This window comes from Ascaphus truei, chromosome 8, assembly GCF_040206685.1.
Source record: "Ascaphus truei isolate aAscTru1 chromosome 8, aAscTru1.hap1, whole genome shotgun sequence".
NCBI classification, from domain to species: Eukaryota; Metazoa; Chordata; class Amphibia; order Anura; family Ascaphidae; genus Ascaphus; species Ascaphus truei.
The window spans coordinates 22,915,643-22,929,464 of record NC_134490.1 but is presented as its reverse complement, the minus strand read 5'-3'; the positions used below and the strand labels follow the sequence as shown (position 1 = coordinate 22,929,464).

The 13,822-nt window shown below is 43.6% G+C and overlaps 1 protein-coding gene across 3 annotated transcripts in view; it reads left to right on the top strand.

The window, feature by feature from the left end:
• Positions 1-6,479: 6,479 nt before the first annotated feature.
• The window catches only part of MICU1 (mitochondrial calcium uptake 1), a 170,132-nt gene continuing 162,789 nt past the window's right edge, over positions 6,480-13,822 (top strand). The window contains exon 1 of one of the 3 annotated variants that reach the window (XM_075610785.1): positions 6,480-6,732. The gene's annotated coding sequence lies outside the window, so the exon portion shown is untranslated. The remainder of the gene's footprint in view (positions 6,733-13,822) is intronic. The other 2 variants (XM_075610784.1, XM_075610783.1) reach the window with 2 other exon arrangements.

The window sequence follows — 13,822 nt, the reverse complement described above, 5'->3', positions numbered from 1 at the left end:
TTAAAAGTATGGTGAGAGCAGGGACTTCCCAGAGCTGAACCGGGTTGATTCTGCTCCAGGGACCTCCTGCTCCCGAGATGCTTACATCTGAAGGTTATGCAGGTAACTACTAAACATCAGAAAGTTTCTAAAATTAATTGGTACCTGATCGGAACCTGTAACCTGTATTGATTTGGCTGATAAGAATATACTAAAGCCAGGAGTGTTTCAACTCCAGTCCTCTAGGACCACCAACAGGTCAGGTTTTCAGGATATCCCTGCTTCAGCATAAAAGGCTCAGTCAAAGACTGCGCCGCCTGTGCTGAAGTAGGGATATCCTGAAAACCTGACCTGTTGGTGGCTCTCGAGGACTGGAGTTGGCCACCCCTGTACTAAACAAACTACTTGCTCAGCATTTTTTTCTCTCTGACACCAGACCATGTATATGTCCCATATAAACTCCTAATGCAGGATGCAGAATGTTTCCTGCATAGTTTAGAAGGATGAGTATGCACAATGAATGCCAAGTATGGGCAACATGTTTAAAGATTTTAACACTCCCCAAATGCTAATTTGTTTGTAACATACCCGCAGGACTGCCGACAGGGGGGCGACAAGCTGGGACATCTGTCCCGGGCCTGACTGGTACTGGAAGTAAGAACCAACCCCAACTTCTGTGATTTTCTGGTTGGGACCATCTCTTCAGTTGGGCATGGCCTGCTAACCCCCCTTGGCTCTGTGGCTCAACCAACTTTCTGCACCCACTCACCCCCGACCCCGGCTCAAGAAACTGGGTGCCCAGGTTAACAATCTGTCCAGGCCTCCGTCTAACGTGTCAGCGGCCCTGCATACCTGAACTGAGGATTACATAGTCTCACATAGATTGTAAGCTCCACGGGGCAGGGACTATGCCTGCAAAATGTCTCTGTAAAGCGCTACGTAAAACTGGCAGCGCTATACAAGAACAAACAATTATTATTATTACGGTACCCCAGGGCTGCACAGAACACAGGCTTAGTACAACTGCTCAGGCCTTGCCACCAGGATCACTCATGAAATATTAAAACTATTCGCTCTCAGCATTTTTGGGAGAGAAAAAAATAAAACAATAATATTATTGTAGACAATAAACACAGGGGACATTGTAGGTCATAATGTTGACAAATCTGTTGTGCTACTAATAGGTTTTTTATCAGGGGTGGCCAACTCCAGTCCTTAAGGACCACCGACAGGACAGGTTTGCAGGATATCTCTGCTTCAGCACAGGTGGCTCAGTCAACAACTGAGCCACTGATTGAGCTGCCTGTGCTGAAGCCGGGATATTCTGAAAACCTGACCTGTTGAGGACTGGAGTTGCCAACCCCTGGTGTAGATCCACGAAGCGATATAACAAAGAGTAAATGCTGCACACCACAATGTGATAAAGAGTGATACAATTACCGGTGCTCCCATCAATGTACGATCGGCTGCATCCAATCCACGGCATACAAAAAGGAATGAAGATGGGGCACACGGATTTCCAAAATAAAGAGATTTATTAAAGCATACACAACGTTTCGACCCTAAGGTCTTTGTCAAGTGCAAAAAGTGGCCACTTTTTGCACTTGACAAAGACCTTAGGGTCGAAGCGTTGTGTATGCTTTAATAAATCTCTTTATTTTGGAAATCCGTGTGTCCCATCTTCATTCCTTTTTGTAGATCCACGAAGCACCATGTTTCCTTTATCCAGGGAAGGCTCCACGTTGTACAACCTGAGGTCACGTTTTGGGCAAACACCAGATTTCAACGCGTTATAATAAATGATCATTGGGGATTTCTGCGTTTGAAGCACTATCTTTCCCTTTAAAGCCACTGTTAAATCCCCTCTGTTTATTTTACCAGGATGGGAATCTAGCGGCTGAAATGTGCTCCTGAGATACTGATTACGTTCCTTTCAGAGGAAACAAAATGGTGGTCTGAACCACCAGTGTCGCGCGGGCCAATAGGATGACGCAACGTAACCCGTCGCAGCTTCTCATTGGCTTGCGTGATGCAGGGGATTGAAAAAACAGAAAGTACCAGTGCTACTTTACCGGTAAGTATCTTAGGGATCAAGTGGTCCCTGGCGTTGAAAATAACGAGGTTCAGCTGCGGGGACCGCCTGGTTACCATTGTGGTATTAAAAAGTGGCACCGGAGGGCAACTGCCACTTTAAAATGGAGCATGCAATAATTGTACTAAGTAAGATGTATGCACTTTTTTGCAGCTTAATGGTAGCTGTGGACACAGCACTTCAGAGTGATGCAGGATACACGCTGCTTTTCAATGCTATGTTCAACCCAAATGAACTCTCTATTCCTCTGGCGGTTGAAGCCTCTGGCTGTGCCATCCTTTTAATTAAAAGAGATAATCGTGACGGAAAAGCACTATGATAATCCTGCACCTAAGAAAGGTGTTTATCAAGAAAACAGATTTATTATTAAAGGTTGACACACGTATTAAAGGGTCTAACCATGTAACCGATAAGTATAAATTACATTTAATTTCTCTTGTTTAACCTGGTCACCTGCCTCATTGTAAAATCATTCACCAATTTTCTATTTTAGAGAAACACAAACCAGGTTTTTTTTTTTTTAAGATGGCCGACATTGTATATTTCCAAAAACTGCTAAGGCCGTGATTATAGTGAGCGCGACATGCGCATGCGATTTAGCGCGCTGCGCAAACAAAGTGCAGCAGCTCTATCAGGCCGGCCATAGTGCGCGGGTGCGATGAAGAGCGATCGCGTGGCAGATTTTTCAAAAGAGAAATCATTTTGTTTCTTCGCACGGTGGCTACGTCATTGTCGCATCACGTGACGGTTCAGCCAATGAGGGCGAACCAGCCTGGTGACGCCTCCGCCACGCCTCCATCTAAAAGTGCACCATCTTTCAGGCGATAGCGATATAAACGCAGCCTAAGACAGCAGCACACACAGAGACATCAGACAAAAGGAGCAGCTGGAGGAAACCCGCCCCCTCCAATTCTCAATTCACCAAGTTTACATAATAACTTTACAAAAATTATAAAAAAAAATACATATCCTCCAAAATTTCACAGATCAAAAAATGGTACATGCGTTTAGTAAACCCTACGCCCCTCACATATACCCCCTACACCCCTCAAATAACCCAACCCCTGATATATTCCCCCCACCACTGTAATGAGCCACATTATTTGGCAGCCGCTCCTTGCCTCCATGTAACAGCGGCATCTTCTGGTAGTTGAGACCCAGACACAGGTTGCCACACTTTGCCGTGACCGCGAACCAATTCGATTCTTTGGCGATGCTGATAGGCTGGCTTTGCGGAGATTCTGAAGATTCTGATTGGCCCGCGGTAGCAGCAGCCGGTATAAACAGGTATACTGCCCGCTAAATGGGGGAGGGTCTTTACTTAGAGGTGTCAGATTTTGGTACAAAAAAGCATCAATCACCCAGATGTGACCCCTTAAACATGTCACTTTGGCCCTAGGAGGGACTGCCCTTTCCAAACCAAGATGTCGTATAAATTCTGTGATATCTGTTATTGAGCAGGTCCTAGCAAACTGTACAGTATTAGAGAAACTAATACAGTAAAATAACAAAGCAGCCAGTAAAATGGTAGTATATGTTCTACGTTGAGGAGGGCTTTCAGTGTATTGCAATTTCCAAATGTTCTGCTCACCTTTAATAGATCAATATTTGTAAAGCTGAGGCAGGATGTATATTGACAAAGTTATATTTTATCATGTCTATATATATATATATATATATATATATATATATATATATATATATATATTTTGAGAATATTGCTCAGTCTCGGATAGGATTCCTACTAGTTTGATGTTTAGGGTTACCTTTCTCTTTCGTGTGCTATTATTTTGCTGTTGCAATTAGCTCTTTGTTTTGAAATCAGGATTATAATACAGAAGTACTGTATATCCCCTTCCTGCATTTTTGTTTTCTTTTTCTTATACATTTTATTACAAGAGAAGACATTGAGTTCCATGGCGGGCACCTTTTGTAATGAAAAATTAGACTTGCTTGTCCTTGAATGACAGATCACTTTATCAACATACAGTTCTACACTCCGCAAAGTCGATTTGCTTTTAAAGCGGCACTCCAGGTTGCATTTATTGCTTTGTTTATTTATTTTAGTTATAGGATTGAAGCAGGGGGTTCTCCGTTGCTTTGTGGACCCCCTGCTTCCCGGGATACTTACCTTGTAAGGGGGTTCCGGTAGCATCTCCGCAGGTTTAAATGTCCCTTGTCACACGAACAAATACAAAAGCCGCAAGGGATTATGTCACGGCTTCCTATTGGCCCGCAAGACGCGGGACATTTAAAGCCACCATTATGTTACCCCCAACGGAGAGATACCAGCGCCTCCTATGGAGATAAGTATCTCAGGAAGCAAGGGGTCATTGGAGACCCCCTGCTTCAATCCTATAACTAAAATAAATAAAGCAAGAAACGCAACCTGAAGTGCTGCTTTAAAACCCGTTGCCTTCCGATTATTCCTAATAACAGTCCCCTGAAAGCTTTTATTTAATATAATTAAGCAAGGAGTACTTTAGATAGGATGATCATGTACACACTCTTATTATTGCTCTCACTCCCATAGGGTAACATTATAGATTTTAGCATTTGAGAGAGAACATTATTAAACAATATTTTGTACCAGTGATTCTATCCTTCACTGGACACTGCTCTGTTTGTGTGTATGTATAAAATTATACTATTACAACGTATACACACATGCAGATATAGCCTTGGTAACATGTTAATGTATATATAAAAGATTTTATGTGTATTGTATAAATGATTGTATGACAACTTTATTGTTAACTTGTTATTATGATAATGTCAGACACATAATATATGTTGCACTTGCCAATTTGTTAGTACAGGCATACCCCGGTTTAAGGACACTCACTTTACGTACACTCGCGAGTAAGTACATCTAGCTCAATAGGCAAACGGCAGCTCACGCATGTGCCTGTCTGCACATCCTGAACAGCAATACTGTCTCCCTACCTGTACCGAAGCTGTGCGCAAGCGGGGAGACTATAGAGCCTGTTACACATGCGTTATTTACATCAGTTATGCACGTATATGACAATTGCAGTACAGTATACGCATCGATAAGTGGGAAAAAGGTAGTGCTTCACTTTAAGTACTTTTTCGATTTACATACATGCTCCGGTCCAATTGCGTATGTTAATGCGGGGTATGCCTGTATGGTATAAGTGCTAGACATGAACAAAATACTGTTAAGAGATATGCATCTTTAGTATGTCCAAATTGCTAAGCTCACACATAAATGCAGATAGAATCTATGGATAGCTGTGTTACAGCTTAAATCGCCACTGCACATAGTGTTCAGAGCGCGAGTAGACCTGAACACACGCGATGACGCGTTGAGTGACGTCGGACGCAATGACGTCACACGTAGCACGCCGCAATTGAAACTGGAGGCGGCGGGTTACTTAAGGAAGGGAAACAGCACAGAAGGTTAGATTAGCCCCTAAGGAAGACTATTGAGTTGAAACGCGCGTAGGGTGGAGTCGTGGATTGCAGAGTGACCTGGCTGGTGACATTCAGAGGGGAGGACTGCATTGCTCAGCTAAGCAATTGCTAAATCGGCCGTGGAGCAAGCTGTTGCTGTGTGGAGTGCTACCTGTCCATTTGACCCAGGGTGGTCTGAATGCCTACCACAAAGGCACTTATGTAAGTGTATTACTTTGTGTTTTTAATATCAAAAAGCAATATTATACTATTTTTGCTTTTTCCTTTAGTATGTGGATTTCCCTTCCTTCATATGGAACAATATTGGTGTTGATCCGGAGCATCTGTCCGGTTATAACAAAAGTTGGTTACTTCTAACATCCGCAACGCCTGTGTTTCACGTTTAACACGTGAGTGCAAACTTTATAAATACTTCAACATTGACTGCATTGTTGTGTTTGACAATATTGCACTATTTTGGTGTCTTTATTTATCCCCTCTATGTCCTGATGAGATTTGCGCACCTGCTATTCTTCGTCGATTACTGGATAAATAAGCCTGAAGAAATCCCTTATTTATCCTGCTGCCAGTTAAGTGAGGCTGAGCAAGTCCCGTATTTATCCGGTTTGCGGGTAAATAGCGTCAATGGTTTTTAAGCCCGATATTAAATTGCAACTTCATTTTTTTTTAAGGGATATATCAAAATAGTTTACTCCTCAATAGAAAAGGATGGTGTTGCATTCCATTAATTACATGCATGTACCAATATGTATATTAAACAGAGAAAAACGAAATAAGGCGTTGTAATTTTTTTAAGTGCAATTTGGCGTCTGTCTCAAAACATTTCAGATCTAGTACTGAGTTTCTGAGTACTGAATGTGGAAGTATAGTTGCCTTATTTCACAAACCAGCTCTGATAAAAGCAGGCTCCTCTGGCTGCTGTCCGTACTCAATAAAGTTTAGAGAACATTGAATGTTTTTTTTTGGAGGCGTCGCAGAGGGTGCTGGGAGTTGTAGTTTCCTATTCCTCCCTCCGCAGTTTGTTTCTACCCTGCTCCGCAGAGCTGGTCAGTACGAGGAGGTGGCGGTTACACCGGGAGTCTCACCGCAGCTACCGGGCAAGAGCGGGGTCCCTGAAGTGGTTGAGTCCCAGTCCGTTTCTCCCCAGGTTCGTGCGCCTGTCCGGGGAGGGCTGCGGAGGCCCGGAGACGCCCTGTCACCAGCTGCTGTGGACGTGGGGACAGGTAGAGAGCGACATACCGTGCACAGGGTCACTCAGCACTGAGTGTGTTCTGTCAGCCCCCCCCTGTCAGCCACCACCCTTTCTCCCCTGTCAGCCCCCTGCCCCCCGTATAATTATAACTGAGAGCAGGTTAGTCACTGGGCTTTCTTACAGGAGGGGGCTGCTCATCAGCCTCTGTTTGGGGGGCACAATCTGTGTGCATTGAGCCTCTTTGTATTGCCTGGTTGGCAGGGAGTGTGCTAGGGGAGAGTGACAGGTGTAACTCAAGTGGCAGAGAAAACGATGAGTGACAAGGAAACGTGGTTAACTCTTTCACTGCCAGATGGGACCGCAACGCATTGTGTTGGCCCCCTGACAGAGGAAGGGTTAATGTAACAGAATGCTAGGCAGGTCCCTAATTGGCAGAGAGATGGTTAATGTGACAGAAAGCAGCTTCCCTGTATCAATAACCAAAGTTATATCTGCCACCAGGCGGGATCCATGTTCTTTTAAATCAGGTTGTTTGCTCCTCCTCACCCCCAACCTTTTAATCTGTCACTGACTATAGAGAGGGTGTCCTAAAACAGTTGCTTTTTGGGGAACCAGTTCAAAGCAGTAACCCCTCCCACCCAGAAGCTGGTGTGAGTTTAACTCCTGTCATGTTAGTATCTTGCACCCTGAGCACGTCCTATTTTATTTCTAATACTTTATTTTTTTTGCAGTGTTAAAAGCATGACTTATTTATTTTTTAATCCTTGGCTTCTGAGGTTTTGATTTTGATGGGTTTTGGGGAGAGCAACATTTTAACCTACTGGACACATAATATTTTTAAACACATATTTTAAATGAAGCATCAGATGTAAAAATAAAAACAAAGTTGGATAGGGCAAGAAGAGATCTTGTATAGTAAGTAGAAAGATAAGATGCAAACTATAAAATGGCGACCAGGATAAGCTGCTGCTTTTGAAAGGTTTGGGAAGTCCTGACCTAGACAGCACTTCTCAATGCATCGGGTTGGTACATGGAGATGGAGGAGTCCAGAAACCATAGGGAAAGCTGTTATATTTACAAACTGAATTTAGAGCTATACTTTCAATAATGCTTTGCTAATAATGGCACAATACAAGTGTACGGGGAAAATAGTGATATGGGAAATTCTGGAAGTTTGTTTTATGGTGGTTCATTAGAAAAAGTCGTCAATCTCTGATCTCGAGTTCACAAGTTGTTGTTTATTTCCAATTAGAGCAGCGATGGATACCAGAAATATATTGCTAGAGTTGCAACCCAAAGGTGGCATGACTGCCTTTGAGATGTTTAAAAAGGCAATCCAAGCCTGCAAATGTTTACATTAAAAAAAAAAAAATATATATATATATATACACACACACACACACACACACACGTGCGCGCGCGATTAAAGCAGGGGGTCTACGGAGCTGAACCCTGTTAATTTCAGCTTTGGGGACCCCGTGCTTCCGGAGATACTTGCCTCTGAATTAGGTGCCAGTAGCTTTCCTCGTTTGCCAGGGATCAAGTAATAGCCACTGTTCAAAGATTTTGCGTCTTGCGGGCCAACAGGAAGCCGTAACGTTTATTAGTGCGGATTCCTAATGACCCATATGACTCGGAGCTTTAAACTTTAATGCGCCTCTAGCTCAACCAGAGTGGTTACAGCACCTTCTTCAGAGATAAGTATCTTCAGAAGCAGGGGGTTCTTAGACCTGAAATTAATGGGGTTCAGCTCCGGAGACACCCTGCTTCAATCGTACATTTAACAAATAAACATACTGCCACTTGGAATGCTGCCTTTTAAGGAAATGGACATTTCAACTACATTTGTCCCCCTTTATCAATTAGTGCTTATGACTGATGTACAGTATGTCCTCCTGTGTGACAATGTGAATGGAGCAGGAGAGGGTAACTTCCTATTCTTATAGCATTGCTCTTGCACCAGCAGATACTCTAATACTAGAAATGGGTTGGTGAGGATGGGTGAAAACCCAAAGTCCGGTGCTCAAATGACTACACAATTAATGCTGATTGAGCAATAATTAGATCGGTCTTAGGTGTATAAACAGGATTCATATATTTTTCAATCTTTGCGGAACCGTGGTATGTATATAGATATGCAATACGCTCTGACCCCGCTCATGAAGGAGGGGGGAAAGACTGATAAGAGCGTCCTGCAGGCAGTGGAACAACCAGCGCTCAAACCGCTCGGAATCAGGGTAAATAAAGCGCACTGACGTTCAACTGGCTTACATAAGGGCACAATACTGTGAGTTTAAAGTTACTCACGGTCCGCTGTTGATGACACCTGTCAGGCGTGCTCCCAGGCAAAGATGAGTAACAGAGAAGATCCAATCGGGAACAACCAGTGCACTGCCGAAAAATGGAGCAACGTCAGGACGTAGTGACCAAGAAAATAGTTTATTTAATCAATAAAAAACAGAGGATTTGCCAGCACCACTTCTCTAATGCGTTTCACACTTGGAGTGCTTTACCTTTGATATGTTTTTTTTTCTTTTCTTTAAACTATTTTCTTGGTCACTACGTCCTGACGTCGTCCATTTTTCGGCTGTGCACCGGTTGTTCCTGATTGGATCTTCTCTAATACTGGAAATAGTTTAAGACCATCTCACACAGCCAATGCACTGGCAACATTAACATACTGATATTTTGAAAGTTTGTGTTTCAACTGTGACCAGAACTGTTTCTCGTTGTAGGACTGATTTTGGTGTGTGTGTGTGTGTATCTCGCACTTCTATATATTAACATAGATTTATATATTGAAATATACCTTTTTTTTTTTTGCCTTTATTGGCATCTTGCAAGGTACATACAGTACATGTAGAAAATTCAAACCACCATCACAGCATAGTAAATGATTATAGGTCATAGGCACATGACAGTGAAGTACTTTGAGACACTCAATTAACCTTTTTTTTTTCTTCCTATTTTAGTAGTGAAAAGATGGGGGACAACGAGGGACGAGTGGATAGTTGGGAACGACATGGGGATGAGGAGGGGGGGGGGGAGAGAGAGGGAGCGGGGGCTGGAGTGGGTGGGGCTCCCAGCCCCCCCTAGCCCAAGCGAAATCATAGCTGGACCAGTGCTTGTAGTAGGGATGGAGCACCTGAGCCCGGCCAGGGTTCCCAGGTTTTATAAAACTGAGGCATTTTCTGCTTCAGCATGGCTGTCAGTCTCTCCATGGTCATGACCGTATCTATTCTCTTTATTACTGTTCTTCTGGAGGGGGCTTTTATTTGTTTCCCGGCCGCCGCGATACAGCATCTAGCGGCCATTAGGATCGCCGAGGTCAGTCTGGCCTCTGGGGCGGGGAGGTCTTCAATTGGTCTTCCCAGCACGTATGTCAGGAGGTCCAGGGGGACCTCCAGTCCTAGGGTTTCGATCAAGAGACTCTGGATCCTAGTCCAGAACCTCTGGATCTCTGGGCATGCCCACCAAATATGAGGCATGTCCCCCCTTTGACCACATCCTCTCCAGCACACATCTATGGTGCCTGGGAAGATCTGGCTCAGTCTACTCGGGGTCAGGTACCATTGGAATAGGATTTTATATATATTTTCTTTGGTGATTGAGCAGATTGACGTTTTGGTGGCAGCTTCCCAGATATCCTCCCAGTCCTCCATATCTATTGGGACGTTTAAGTCCGCGCTCCATTTTTGCATATATGTTTGCGAGGGTGGGGGGTGGGAGGCCTCTATTGTTCTATAGATTTCCGAGATTAATCCTCTCTGGTATTCCCCCTTTAGGCAGAGGGTTTCGAATCTGGTGCATGCTGGGAATTTATGGTTTGGAGTTAGGGCTCGCAGGAAGTGCCTTATCTGCAGGTATTTGAAGATGGGGATGTCCGGGGAGGAGAATTTATTTTTGAGTTCTTGGAAGGACAGAACCTCATCGCCTTCCAGCAGATCCGCAACCACTCTGATGTTTAGGTCCCTATATTGACCAAATTGGGTACGGGAGCACCCGGGTGGGAAGTCCGGGTTCCCGAAGATGGGGGTGAGTTGTGAGGGGGATGAAGCTAGGCCATGTTTCCCTTTGGTTTTAGTCCAAGTAGACCATGTGCACTTCATCGCCCCAAGCTCAAATCTCAGGGGCCTCCTTTCTTTGTGAGCCTGAGACCATAGTAAGGCCGGGAGGGGGGTGGGGGCCGCGTGGTGGGTTTCTATCTCCAACTAGCAGTTGGAGGTCGAGGGATTATTCCAGACCACTGCCTGCCTCAGCTGGGCCGCCTGGTAATATCTGACCACATCCGGGACCCCCAAACCCCCTTTCGTCCTCGAAGCCAGCAGCACCGATCTCGGCACCCTTGGTCTGCGCTGCCTCCATATAAAGTGGAGGATATGCGCCTGCATATTCCGAAGTTCTACTAGCGGGACTGGGACTGGGAGGGTTTTGAAATATACTTTTAATCATAATATAACATAATAAAGTATGTATTTTATTCTCTACTTGTTGTTTAGCTGTTTTGAGGTTAAGCTTTAGTTCCAAGTTTTTGAATGACAATATAGTTACCTTGATTATAAAGGAGCCTTCAAAATGGTAATGAATGTTACACTCCAACTTCAGTATACGTGCTACACGTAACTAACTGAGCTGTGCTATATATAATATATTGTACATCATGTCTTCCATCCATTCCTGACGTTTATAAAATAATATAATATTGACACTGTAGACAAGTGAAGTTCTAGACTTGTCCCATTGAGCAAAACAGCGGCATTTGGTCCCTAAATCCAGGGGAGCGCTAACTTCCTGCGCTGCGCCCCCCTGCCTGGCTTCTTCTGATGTTGCGCCCTCATACAGCGTAAAATGATGCCGCAGGGTTACGTGACCCGCCCCGTCATTTGACGCAGCGTCTCCATGGCAGTGGGCGTCAAATGTCGCCGTGTTTCCATGGGGTCACGTGGACTGAAGCCGGGTAAGTGAATTGGAGGCCTCGCGCTCTCAGCGCGGGGCCTCTGTAAATGCCGCGTCCCTCCGGGGAAAAAAAAGTCTTGCGCACCCCTGCCTTAATCTATTTTTTTTTTATTTTTTTTAATGCTAAAGTCCTAATTATAGACCAACCCGAGCTTTAAAATTCATAGGGACCAGCAGGAAAGAATGTCATTTAGTCTAACTGCTAATACACATCTACACAGTGCAAGTTAATATGCAATGTACCCATTAGGGAAATCCCTCATGGCTTCTATTAACCTATACAGCAGGAGAAAGCCTTTCGAATGTTCACACATTTTGTACCTACTTTGAATGGCAAGCAACTGACTGCAAATACATTAAAACGATTCTCACTGTGCTGCATCTGCATTAAAATGTCAACACTTTATAATGCAACACCTTAACCATTTGTATATAGTTTTTAGCGAAGATATGCATAAAAGCTTTTCAATTAAAGGTACAAAAACCTAACTCCAATAGCACATCTAGGTGTAGAGATATATTGTACATGGCTTTTTTTTTAAGGAGCTGATATAAGGATAATGTCCAAATGTAGTGACTAAGGCTGGGATTATGGTGCCGGCAAGCACTCTGCTGTATTTTCTTATGGGAGCTACCCCCGTGCCTGTGCACCTACAGGCGGAGAGGCGCGCTGATGCGGCTGCGTATTGAAAATACAACAAATGTAGTATTTTCAGGCGGCTGCCGCGTGACGTCGGCGCACGTGAGCTGGTTCAGCCAATGAGGGCGAACCAGCTTCGTGACGCTTCTGCTACGCGTCTACGATCTCCTGCAGCCAAGTTCACAAATATCTTGGGCTGCAGGATGGCGCGCTCGGTCTCACGCGACCACACAGGGACCTTAATACCTGCCTAAGAGTGATTTGGGATAGTGTTTTATTTATTTATTTATTTATTATAAAGAATTTAAGAAATTCCTCAATACAGATATGATAGAGGCATTGAACATTATTTTAAATCACAGTTTCAGTGAGATTCAAAGCTACTAGACCAATTGACAGTGAAAAAGTTGTGATGGTTTTTGTAAAAGGAAATCTTTTTAGAACAGCTTTAATGGGACTAGAGCACATGGGGGGGGGGGGGACCAGGGTACTTAAAATGGTGTCTCAGAGTTCTCCCAGGGTACGTCCCTCTGGTCAACCAGGATTCACTAACCTTCAATAAGGTTATCGCACTGCTATCCTGCAGTGACTTGTATGGCAATAAACGCAATATATCCCATATGGGAGGTTAGAGGGTGGCCAAAGATGGTAATAAAAAGACACAGGGCAGGGAAAGTGGCAAATGGAAAAGACTGTTTCCTGCATGAAAACCCAAATATTTTCCATTATACAGTATGACACCTTATTGTTTTTAGTTTGGATTTTTAAGAGCCTAATATCCAAATTGTGGCCACCTTGCATTTGAGGTCTGTTTTTAAAAGATTGGGAACCACTGGATTAAGGCTTTAACTGTTAAACAATATTTACTTAATTTAAAAAAAAAAAAAAAAATCTTTTAAGTATAAATTATTCCAATCTATTTTAAGTTAATAGAACCTGTCATGACCGTACAAAATTGGATTAAAAAGTAGTAGATAAGATGCTTCAGGGCACTAGAGATGCAGTTAATTTGCTTAGGTAAAGATGTAGAGAATAATCAGTAAACCTAATTAGTGGTAAAGCGGTAGCTTATTTGTTAAGAACACAGCCTTTGAAGTGGTTGAACCTAGTCCAAATCCCTTTGTAAGCTCCGTGAGGAGCCCTTTTATCTCCCTGTACCTTAAATTCTATACAGCACCTTTTTATATACTGTATTGCCAATACTTCACAAGAAAATAATATTAGTATATTAAGACCAATTTATTTGTCAAGTAATATTATTTGTTTTACACAAGCAGACCGACATGTTATGTTATCCCTTAAATCTTCCATCAAAATGAAACTATTAGACCAACATTGGGGGGGGGGGGGGGGGGCTAGCGGTACCTTGCTTGTTATCCTATTACAAGGCGGCCCAATTATGTCAAATCTCACAATGGCACACAGACCCGAGTCTTAAACGGTGGTTGGAGCTGGAGAAAGAAGTTTGTGCTCCGGTAGAACTGCACAACTTGATTTGGACTCTGAAACGGATTATTCAATCCAT